The sequence below is a fragment of the Arachis hypogaea genome, chromosome 13, assembly GCF_003086295.3.
Source record: "Arachis hypogaea cultivar Tifrunner chromosome 13, arahy.Tifrunner.gnm2.J5K5, whole genome shotgun sequence".
Taxonomy (NCBI): Eukaryota; Viridiplantae; Streptophyta; class Magnoliopsida; order Fabales; family Fabaceae; genus Arachis; species Arachis hypogaea.
The window spans coordinates 19,839,676-19,852,762 of NC_092048.1; the positions used below are offsets into that span (position 1 = coordinate 19,839,676).

The window sequence follows — 13,087 nt, forward strand, 5'->3', positions numbered from 1 at the left end:
TCAGAGTATAAACCATCTGAGGAAGAGGAGGAGACTGAAGATGATTTACAATATAGAATTCCACAATGTGATCACTAGTTTTCAACATTTATTCTCTATACTCTGTTACCACTGTATTCCATTAATAGAAACATGGAGAAGATTACAAATTTCCATAAACAATGTAGTGAAGTGCATCATAGCACTATCAACTGATAATAAAAAAAATCAGCAACAAACAAGTGAAGCAACTCATAAATCAGAATAAATAAAATTAACAAATAATCAATGACTCATTCCACACAAACAGAGGAAACAAATCAAAAACTAAAGTGAAAAGGGAGAAAATCAGTGAAAATAAAGAAGACCACGAAGAAGATGTTGAGGAACGACGAAGATTGAAGAACTCACGGTGACGACGAAGAGTCCAATGCGGCACGGGTACGTTCGTACTTCGCAGAGCGTGGTGCTCGACACAGATAGAAAGAGAGATGGCTCCAAGACAGAGGCATTTTGACGATGAGAAAGAGACGGCCGACGACGGCGAGGACAGAGGCGGGCTTCACGACGAGCACAGAGACAGTGAGGAGAAGAGTGGCGGCGGCTGAGACTGGGAGTGAGAGAGACACTGAAACAATGAGAACAAGCCATGCACATCAACCTCAGACACAGCTCTACTGCCTCCTTCCTCCGCTGCTTCCGAGGGCTCCGATCATTCTTCCGCTCCTCTCCAAAGCTACCACCTTTGAAATTAGGGATTTTGCCAGTGAGAGTGAGACTGAGAATGAGCGAGAAGGGACAGGGGCATTTTGGGGGGAGGGGGGTCTTCTCGTGTTTTGTTTTTTCTTTAAAAAAAAATCAAAACGGCACCGTTTTGATGTGAATGAGAGAACCGGGCCTTAGAAAAAACCGACCGGTTCAGTCGGTTCACCGGTTAACCATCGGTTTGACCGGTTTTGTCACCAGTTTTTTGCAAACTGGTTTTAGGCGTTAACCGGACCGGCTAACTGACCGGTTTTCGATTAACCCGGTTGAACTGGCCAGTCCGGTCCGGTTTTTCATAACCTTGCAGAGAACACAACACAATACAACATATAAGGAGATTAACAAAAGAAAAAATACGCAGTTCAATGCAGAAACATGCCCACAAATGTCATGATTGATTGAATCGGGTGAGGGATTTGCCATGGCTTAATAAGCGAATCTGAATCCAAAATCTAAAAATCCAAATTACATACAACAATTAAGAACGACAGTAATTCAGAATCTAGAAGATTATATCAATTCATACAACATTCAAAATCCAGAATTATATTCAGTAAAATTCAATATAACAGAATTAAACTTATATGACAAAATTCAATATAGCAAAATTCAAAATCCGAGGTTCCAAAATTGAACTTATATCAAAATCAGAATTACAGAATGATTAATTCATAACAAAATAAAAAAAAATTGAAAAGCAGAAGAACTCTACATCAAGCCATCAATTCATATAATTAACAAAATAAAAAAATTAACCAGCAACATCCTTTTTGTATTTCCAGCACAACCAAAAGTGCATAAATCAACAAAAGAATAATAGAGTGAAGCTTATCAGTTTTCTCATCCGGGATTTCAATTGAAAACTCTTCTTTCAGCATCAAATCAGAGCTAGAACCAGTTGAAGAGCACAAGTATCTCAATTGTATACTGACACATTCATTCCCAACAAAGTACCATCAACAACTCATAATTAGAAGAATTAGAAAAAATCAGCAACCAACAACTCAGAAATCAGAATCAATATAACAAAACAAAACTCAGAAATCAGAATCAATATAACAAACCAAGTTTTTAAGTTTAACTAATTTCACTCAACAACAACTAGTAAATTAACTCAGAATTAGAAAAAATAGCACAAAAATAACTCAGAAAATTACCAATAATCAACAAGAATTAACCCAGAAGTCAAAACAAAACAACAATCCAGCCCTGTTAACAACAATGAACAACGAAGAAAATTAACTCAGAAAACAACTAAATAACCCAGAAAAAAAACAATCAACAATCAACATAATTAAATCCAGAACAATAGCAATTAACTCCCAAAAATGAAAACTGAAGAAGCAGTAGAGGGATGGACGCTTACCAACGGGCAACGGTAACAGTGACTGAGCTACGAGAAAGAGAGAACAGAGATGAAGCAGAAAAACGCTGACGAGAAGCGAATGTGCGTGAGCGACGGCAATGAGAGAAGTCCACAATTGAGTTGAAGGTGGCTGCGATAGGGTTTCATGTTTGGAGACGACGACAAAAACAAAAAAAATTGCAACTCAGGGCCGACGATGACAACTAGCTTGACCTTTGAGAGGGCCGAGCAGACCTTCGAGAGGGCTATCACTGTCGGCGGCAATAGTGGCGGGGGCTGGCACGCGTTCTGGAGCTTGAAGGTGGATGCGATAGGGTTTCGTGTTTGGAGAGAGAACTGAGAAGAGAGCCTCTCTGCCTCTCTGGTTTCTTTTTTTTTAATATATAAAGTAGCGAACTGGGAGGCTAAAAAACCCGGCAGGTTCATATGGTCTACCGGTTAACCACCGATTCGTCCGATTTTTTTCTCGGTTTTTTGTAGCTCGGTTTCTGGCATCAACCGGACCGGTTAGATGACCGGTTCTCGATTAATTCGGTCAAACCGGTTGGTCTAGTCTGGTTTTCAGAACATTGGTTTAGATTTAATAGTCAAAATCATCACTAAAAGATACGCGATCTCCATTTTGATCTCTGAAAGATAAAAATTAATAAAAAAACATTTCCGAAAGATACCGACATTGATGGAGTTCGTCTTTCCATCATCAGTTGCTGAGGTATGTAACCTTTGCTGAGCTGGAACGTTAAATTACAGCGTGGCACACTCTAGCGTAGCTAACATTAATGCTGAGCAGATAAGTTTGTTTATTTAGCTCAAATTAGTTCTAATGTTACAACCCTAACCTAACTCTAATCTGAAACATAAATGTGTGTGAGTTTCGTAGTAGATGACCCTATATGTTTGTTTAGTCACTATCATGATGAATGGAAGTCGCAGCGGTGACTTGCCATCTCAGTCTCTTGGTAGCCATGGTTCCAACTCTTCTATGTGATGAGGGAGGAAGATGAAGGACCAGACATGTTTTTGCGGGTTGAAGACAATGATCAAGAAATCTGGTACAAGACAGAACCCAAATAGATTGTTCCACACTTGTGCAAGATACCTAGTGAGTTAGTGTAAATTAATTTTGTTTTCCATTTTCCTATGATTATTTTTTTGGGCAGTTGAAATTTATATTTTTTCTGAAAATATTCAGAAGAGAAGCCACTGTAACTTCTTTAGGTGGGTTGATGATGATGGGTATATAGCAGGGGCAAAAACTGATGTAGAGGTTGATGGTGACTATGATGAATGGAGATTGAATGTGTCATGGAGATTGGGTAGCTTGGAGGGTGAAGTTAGAGCAATGAAAATGCTAATAATGTACATCTCAGTTGCAATGATTGTGGCTACTATTATTTGTGCATCACTTTTGTTCACATGTATCTCCAAGTAAAGCTACAGATGGAGTGTTATGTTGTTGTGCTTTAGGGGTGTTGTTAGAGTTTTGAGATTGAATTAGTTGATATGTAATTATGACGTGACTTATGAATGAAATTAGGTGTTCCAACTTCATCGTGTTTAAGTCAACATAAACTTGTCCTTTGAGCATGATGGATTTCATTGAAAATACAATATGGTAATATTTGTACCTAAATATAAATTCATCAAAAAGCTATCAGAATAGACATAATCATTGTTATAATCCATAACAAACATTATAATCATATCATATTGTCTTAGTAGATACACAGGCCTATTCCCAAAAAGCTAATAACAACGACATACAAAACACATTTCCTAATTAAAGTTCTTAATTTTTCTTTCTTTGATGCTTAAAGCCTGGAGTTGGCACAAATGTCATGAAGCTTTGCATCTTCTTAGTAGTTGCGGAACTTGTTCCTTTCAGTGTTTTAGCAGATATAGCCACAGGTGATTTGGTGGAGGCATTCAATCTTGCCTTGCGTTTAATGACATGCAATTTGGGTGGCATTCCTCTCTTTGCATCCTGCATAGGCCAGTTGGTAGAACCATTATTTTTTAACCAAATAAATGCAAGTGGTGTTAAAGATAAAACAATAAGTAAATAACCTAAAGTAAATAAATTGTACAGCACTATCAGATCAACACCTCCAGCTTCTTCAAACTTGGGAAGAATAGAAACATTAAGCAAATTGAATGAGAACCTAATTTTGCATCTGGAAATTCACTTGGCGTATAGCCAATGTTCCTAAAACTTGATGCATTTGAAGCGTCATCATCTTTACGAAATGATCAATGGATTTAGGATTGGCTACTTGTTTATGAGTATAATCTTTAGTAGAGCTCTCATTAATATCCAAAAATGCATCAACTAATGCATTTGCAAACTCAAGGTCATTAATATGATAGGGATATACTTTTACCTGAAAAATTCACAACTTTCAAATTTCGCAAATCCTGATATCAATAGTAGATAAATAAAATAAAGTCCATGCTAAATTGAAGCTTATAGTTTTAATAAATGTCGTTATTGAGAAATTATAGTACCTGACAATCATCATTTGTCTGAACAAGCCTTTGTAGTTCATGAAGAAGAGTACTCATTGCCTTTGGGTCATGAAAAGGCTTCCCTGGTGTATCTAAAGCAGATATACCCTTTTTGTTCAGTTTATTTACAATGAAATCAACAAACTTTTTGTTCTCCTCTACAGTTGTTTGCATGAGTGAAACCTAAACTTGACAGAATTTTGTATTTTAGCATAAATGCAGCAATTATAACAATTGTGAAGCATAAACTTACCATTAAGACTACATGCTTTGGTAGAATCCAATAGTAGGAAATTCATTGCCAAATTCAACATGTGTTAAGATGACTGACAAAACATTATAGCAATAGAACTTAACCTTTTAGATAGGTTTTATTCCATGAATCAAATGATGCCATAATGTTTTATCATAAATGATGTCTAATATAAAGCCATTTAGAATCTAAATTTGCATATATGATTTTATTTGTCTCCACTCTCCATCAATCTCTATCTTTTCGAGTACCCCTCATTTAATCTACTTTTCTTAGAACTACGTCAACATAAAGCGACACACACCAACACTGCAAAATCAACAAAAACTGACAAAAAAATTAAATCTTTATCTATAGCAGTTACTATTCCTTCCTCCAACCGCGTAAGTTCTCTGCGAGCTCCTCCGGTTCCAACTTTCCACTCTAGTAACGCCAACTCCTCCATAAATGCCAATGCGCACAAAGGTCGTCAAGTAAACAAGGAGGTTCTGATCATAGGCAAGTGTCTCAAGGCAGAGAGTCACAGAGTAGAGAGGAGACGAGGGGTTTTGGAGCAAAAGTTGAAGAGGGTTGTTATGAGAGGAGGTAATGGGGATAAACGTTTGAAAATCCCACTCTGGACCACAAACGACGTCATTCCATGGTTTTGGGGGTGGAGAATTGATGCTACATCATTTTGGTCTATGCCACGCTGTAACTTAACGTTCAAGCTCAGCAAACGTTACACACATCAGCAACTGAGATGACGGAAGGATGAACTCTATCAACGTTAATATCTTTCGGGGATGCTTTTGATTAATTTTATCTTTCAGGGACCAAAATGGAGATCGGAGTATCTTTCAGGGACGATTTTGACTATTAACTCATAAAGTTTAATAACCCTTTTTAATTTACATTTATAGTTTTATATTAGAGTTAAATGTCAGAGTGGTCCCTGAACTTACACTTGAGACTTAAAGTGGTCCCTAAATTTGCATTGACATATTGTCCCTGAATTTAATAAAAGTGACTCATGGTCGTCCCTGAAGTATTTTTCGGAGAATATTCCTAAACAGCCTGATGACATGTACGAAGAGGCACCACGTTGGATAGGTAACAGCTATCTGACGTGGCTGTTATTGTTATTTAACTTAATTTAGTCCTTGAAGTGGTTTATAACCCTAATTCCAATTTATTATTAGAAACCACTTTCTTTCTTCTTCTTTGCTCTCCTTCTTCTTATCTACTATTGTTGAGTGTGGTTTGAATGGGTCATGATGGGTGGAGGCAGCAACCATGTTAGTAGCTCCAGTAACCGACGATCTGAGAGAAGCTGTGAGAGGAGAACCACTAGAAGTATTCACGAATGACTTTCAGATAGGTGTGGGTGTGGCAGCCGACCCATCCTCAAATGATCAGGAACAAAGGCGAATCCAGAGAGACCATTTTATGGTTGTCCTAACTATAATGTAAATGTTTCTTGTTAATGTATATAGCTAGTGTCGTTGCTCATTCAATTTGTAACATTTCTTCTCCATGGGAATGAAATGTGGTTGCAGAGTGTTGGCAAGAGGTAGTGTGGTCTCTTTATGTAGGCTGACAAAGTTTCGGATGAAGAAGAAGTAAATGACAGAGATAATCCTGGATTTGAAATAGAGGAGTGGAGAATGAAATTTGCTTAGAAGATTAGAAGTTTGGAGTCTAAAGTTAGGGCTCCAAAACTAGCATTTTGTGTGTTGTCGATTATTGTTCTATTAGTAATTGTGATTGTTGTTTGTGTAGCATGGAAGTAGTGAAGGCCATTTGGATATTGTGTTACAAAAAAATTGTGATTGTTGTACCCTACGAACAAATGAATAAAAATGATAACACAATGTTCTATTTTGTTATTGTTGTTGCTAATTGTAATTTAGAAATGAAGGAATATGAAGTTACGGAACAATAATAAGATTTTAAACATTCGATGATAATATGCAGCTTATGTTAATTGTTTCTAAATTTGTCTGTGTCAAACTAGACACTATCAAAAAATAACATAGAGTATTTAACTCAAATATACACCCTGACACATGGAACTCAGAAACTATAAAGTACAATGTTTAAAACCAAAATGTCTCAACAGAAAACAGCTAAATGTTCATTTCTTCGATTTTCTTGGTGGTTTGAACCCCGGAGTTGGTACAAAACGCAGGACGTTATGCAACCTTGAAGCTGTAGCTGCAAATGTACCAACCATTGGATCGATACAAGCAGTTGTTGCTAGTGGAGTATTTGAAATTGGAACAGTGGGTGGTGGAGGAGCATTTGAAACATTTGGTGGAGCAGCACTGGTTGTTGGTGGAGGAATTGAAGCTAGTGCAGCTGGTGGAGGTTGTCTTTTTTTTTGTGGGAGTTTTGGTGGCCTTGCCTAGGGTTGCACAACAACTGTTGCAACTTGTAGGACACTATTTAATGAGATAAAAATAAATATATAAAGCAACAATAACAGATAACAATGATTGAAAATCTATTGAGAGTCTTCATTTTTATTTTCTGACACAATGGGTTGACTCATGCCAAACTCAATCTCAGTAGCATTGCCTTCATCTTATACTTCAGTTGCAACAGCTGGAAATTGTTGCTAAGTACCTGTATCAGCTTCACCAGATTCAGCAGCAGCAGTAGCTGCAGCAGCTGCAATAGTCACAACGTCATCATCAGCCTTCTTCTTGGCACAATTCCTCTTTATGTGACCCTTACCACCACAATGACGGCAAGAACCCTCTTTATATACCCTCTTCATCTTGGTGATCTTCTGCTTCTTGCCTCCAATTGGGCCTTCATCAGCATCCTTTTTTTGTTTCTTCTTGGGTGCTCCCGGCATCTTCTTAAACTTGGATGCTTGTGGTCTGTTGTAGATTGACTTCTCCCATAATTTCTGGTCAGGAATAGGGTTGATATGAAATACATATGTGTCATTGTATGCACCCATTCTCAACCATTTATGAAAAAAATTTTCAGGTTGCTTGCCTGCCCTAGCCAATGAGCACAAGCATGGACACAAGGCGTCCCTATTTCAAATCAATAAAATGCACCTAAAAAATTAAGAAACCAATATCAGCTTGCAATCCACAATAAATTAAGAAACCACAATTACAATATCAGAATAAGTACAACAACCACAACTAAAGTATAATAGTGATCATAATTACTATAAGAATAGTAATCACAATTAAAAATTTAGTACCACTCAGTTACCAAAATAAATATGTGTATATTCTCTTTTCCAAGTCCACTGCTATATTGGTTGGCCAACCATGGACCTCGAATTGTTCATAGTCTGCATCTCTGAACCCCATACTACAAAAAATCTTGGTAATTACGACAGTTTTTTAGGGTTATTACAATGGTTTGAACCGTCATTATTACCTTGAACGGTGCTCAAGAAAAACCGCCATAATTTGAAGCGCCATTTGGTTATTACGGCGGTTTTTAAAAAACCGCCACAATTACCTAGTTAAAACGGCAGTTTTTGAGTTGGATTAAAACGGCGGTTTGAACCGCCGTTATTTCTAGATAAAATGGCATTTTTTTGTTGGTTAAAATGGCGGTTCAAACTGCCGTTATTTTCAGGGTAAAACGGCGCTTTTTGTTAGTTAAAACGGCGTTTATGAACCGTCATTTTTACCTTGGCAGAGTGACGTTTTTGGTTGGTTAAAATGGCGTTTGAAACCGCCATTTTTACGGGATTAAAACGACATTTTTAGTTGGTTAAAACGGCATTTTGAACCACCGTTTTTACCCTGATAGTGGCATTTTTATTGGTTAAAACGGCGTTTAAAACCGCCATTTTTACCATGTTAAAATGACATTTCAAGTTGTTTAAAATGACAATTACAAGCCACCATTTTTACCAAGTAAAAGTGACATTTTTTATCGTTTAAAAAGGTAATTTTAACCGTTATTTTTACCGTGTTAAACAAATAAATTTTTGTTTAAAATTTCACAATAACAAAAAATCATAACCTAAAACAAAATATTACGTAATTCGTAAATAAAGTATTAAATATAACATAGAATTTTTTAGTATTAAAAATCAAAAGTAATAACTTCAATACAAATAAAGTATAAAATATAACATGATTTTTTAATTCTAAATGTCTTCACATAGATTGGCTCCAATTTCTAACAGTATCACATATATCTCATATATAAAACAAGGTAACTAGCTTGGCTAATACCTTGAAAGTAAGAAAATAATGGTGGAAAAGGATTAGTGCTTGCAATGGCATTGCATAGAGGAAGGCGTGCAAAAGGATGTAAGATATTCATGTGTTGTGTGAGAAACTTGTGAATTGTTTTCTGTTGGCCAAAGAATAAAATTTTAACCTTCGGCCTCTATCAACCTGCAGCAGGATATTAGCAAGAATGAGTAAAGTATATCACATGAAACCAGCAAATATTAACAATGTGGATAGGATAGCTCAAAATAAAAAATTAAATAAAATGCAAAAATAAAGTTAACGCTGAGCTAATTTAAAATAAGTCAACCAAAGCCAACAAATTTGCAACTTGTAAGTTGTAGAAGAAAACACATTAACCTAAACACATGTTCATCATGCAGAATACAAGCCCAAAATTAATGTCCAACATATGAAATAACAATGAAGTGAAAAAAAGGTAGCAAATGGTCATAACATATAAAAATGTTTCATGAGGAGAGAAGAAAATGAACAAGTATTTGAACAACAAATGCACCACTTGCCTCCTCCAGCAAATAAGAAGCAGTTATTGAAATTAGCACTTAGTCACTAGTTCAACCACACAAATTATAGTAAAAATCTGTTGTATTACTTAATATAATAGAGCATTTATGGGAGCAGGCCCCAAAGTTGGTGTGAGATGTTTTCAGGATGATTGGAGCATTTTTGCTTCAGAATGTATAATAATATATTCAAAATGTCAATGTTTGACTTAAATCCTAATTTGGGACAACATTGAATCCTTTCAAAAAATTTTGGGACAAAAAAATGTACGTTTGAAACGTTAGGGACCAAATTAAGATTTAGCCCAAATATTGAGGACTAAAATAGTACTTTACCCAAATACAAATGTCATTTCCCTCAAGCATGGACAAAGTAAAAGTTCAATAATCAAGTATAATTCTACAACACAAAACAAAAAAAAGTTTTTGCTCAATAGACAAGGTTCAATATGTCATTAAACAAGTGATTTGAATCCTTCTTTTTCTACCTATTTCAATCTATTGTTCAATTCTCTGCTTATTATTTAATATATACTATGCTAATAAGAAAAATCAGGCTGGTTTCTAAAGTAGTCTGAAAATTAGCTCAGGAAACCTAGGATAGCTAGAGCAACATATACATATCCCAAAATAAAGCAACATGAAGTGAGGTTGACATGTGATGGAGTTAGTTGTGCATAGATTTTTTTAAAATATCCCAAAATCACTGGAATGTCTCAAGATTTACGTGGAAGAAGAAAAGCTCTTCCTTTTTGAGGATTTAAGTACTTTTTCTTCATTTGTCTAAAAGCCACACATTAAAGAAGCAGGTGATGTTCTAGTAATAAACTAGATATGTATTATTTCATGACAGTAATTGAGTTGTAATTCTTCAATATACAAAGGATGCAAGAGAGTTATTAAAACACTAAACTGGAAGTAATTAAATGATTTCAATTTCTAAGAAGCAAAATAACAAACACATAAAGTGCATTATTACTAAATGTTTCTAAGAATTGAATGTGGTTTACTAACTCTAATTGCTTAGGATGCATCTTATAGACAACAACAAAATATTTATTGTTGCCTCTGTACTACTTGTGGCATTTAAATTTTAGAAAAGAGAAAGATAGTTAAAAGAAGAAGCAATTATAGCCCACATTACCTCACAGAGAAGGACAAAATAAAACCTAAAATTTAGTTATAATAGAATATTCTCGTTCAAAACAAACATTAAGAACTTCAGGTTAAAGAATAAACTAACCAAAATTTTAGCACTTCCAAAGTCACATATCTTCAGCTGGTGGATGTGAAGATTGACCTATTATGAGACAAACATGAAAGCAACCATGAAATTTTAGTCTAAAATCCAATGAGCATATAACTATGTATTTATTGAAGTAGAAAAATACAATGAATATAGCTATATGTGCACATTTGACATTAGAAAACCCACATCACCGTACCAAAATTTTAACCATAGTATATATAGCATATAGATATTATAAAATGCTTAAGCTTCCTAAGTTTAGATACCAAATGTCCAGATAGATTAGAGTTATCAAGATCTCTACAAAAGTAACACAAGATGATCAATTTAAAAGAAAATGTCAATGGAACACTAACTACTTCATTCAATCTAAAATTCATAATGTCTATTTCCAAAATATAACATTAACAGGTTGAATGAATATCAAATCAAGCATCAAAGAGATAATTAGCCCCTGTCATAAAACAAAAATACTATATATATTAGAGGCATCCAATGAGGTCTAGCCATGTACTAACATTAAGAGAAGCATTATATTAGTGACGTCAAATTTGGGTTTCATGAAGAAAGGAAAACATGGTGAAGGCAAATATGAATTAGAGGTTGTGTTTGGTGACCACTTTCTATGAATTTGAACCACTGATTTAACAAATAATAAACTAAACTTAAGCAATTGACTGCTCCCAGTTCATTGTGTATGTTACAACTCTTCGACTATAGTGATTACAAATTTGCTATAACCGACAAGTCGAACAAGCTAGATTTTGAGAATTTATATAAATAATTGCACATACCATGTTAGAATGTTAGTAGGATTTCAAATAATTTAGTTGAGACTCTAACACTCCACGCTTTCAAAATTAAAAAAGTATAACTCAAGTAAATTCCTTAAAAGCTTTTTCTGCAAACAGAAAACATGAAGAACATCTATGCAGTTCACAGTGCATGTAATATCAGGAGAAAATAAGTATTCACATGATTCTAATCAATCCTATAATTATGAAGAAATTCAGTGAAGACCTTACTCAATTAGTCAAGTTCTTCTAACAATCCCCAATTTTTACCTAAAAATAAATTGAACAAGGAAGAAAATCAAAACCTATAATTAAATAAAATAAGTAGCAGTTAGCATAGAACAATCAAAACATAGAATCAAACAAAATAAGGTTGATGAGGAGAAGAGAAGCTCGAAGAAAAGAAACTAATAGAATACCTCGCAAATCACATCAATAGAAGCAAATGTACTATCAGAGGAAAAGCATTGATGGACATGACACCGATGGAGGGGAAGAATCATTGATGGAGGAGAAGCTTGCAGAGCAGCGGCGATGTAGTTTTTGAATTCTGCGACACCAACGTAACTCACACACACATAAAACAAGGAATCGAAAGAATAGTAATAACCAGAGAAGAAGTAACAAATCATGAATCAAAAGAAGATGAAGAAGAAGAGGATGAGAATTTTGTATAAAAACCTAGAAGTGAGAACGGACACGGAGAAGACGAGTTAGGGTAAGAAGCTCGCACAACATAGAGCGCAGAAGCTCGATAGAGGAGAAGATGGCATCAATGGCAGAGAAGCTCACAAGAATAGAAGAGAAGCTCACATCAATGGAGGAGAAGAAGCCACTGGAGGAGAAGCTTGTTGCTCACGCTCTACTCTTCAACTCGCAATTAGGTTTAGGTTGGGTTTTCTTCTAACAACGGTTATTACTGCCGAAATCACTAAAAATGTCCTTGACTTACAAATACATTATGACAGTGACATAAATTGCCTTAATTCATGAACATTATGGCATTTATACAAAATTGCCTTAATATTAATGACATTTTAACCAGTTTTTTTGTAGTGACATTGGCACCTAATTCTTTGATTTATTCCTGATCTTTTCCAAGCGGCTGCGTTGAACAGGTGGTAGTAAGCCAACATGATTCCTGAATTTCAGCTTGTTTCGAGCAATTGTCCTCATGATATACATTCTAATTTCCTCGAGTAGCGTGATAATTGTTCCTCACCTTTACATAAAGCCCGGCACGTTACGTTATCATTTTTCTTGAACCAAACTCTCATACCTTCCTGTATGCAATACTCCCTCACAACTTCCTTAAAATCCAGCTTCGTGTTGAATTTCATCCCTACCTCTAGGCACAATTTTTCGAATCTTGTACCTTCTCTAAAAACAGGGAATGCTTCATCATCCTCAACTTCACCAAATTCATCTTCTCAGTTAGGAGGTGTCTTCATTT

At 35.5% G+C, this 13,087-nt stretch overlaps 1 long non-coding RNA gene across 1 annotated transcript; it reads right to left on the bottom strand.

Annotated features, from left to right (window-relative positions):
- Positions 1-8,888: 8,888 nt before the first annotated feature.
- Positions 8,889-12,688, bottom strand: LOC112737586 (uncharacterized). Its single transcript, XR_003169023.3, has 5 exons — positions 12,316-12,688; positions 12,054-12,184; positions 11,866-11,904; positions 10,835-10,891; positions 8,889-9,232 (listed from the first exon to the last, which is right to left on the bottom strand). It is a non-coding gene; the product is annotated as an uncharacterized lncRNA (long non-coding RNA).
- Between the last annotated feature and the right edge of the window lie 399 nt (positions 12,689-13,087).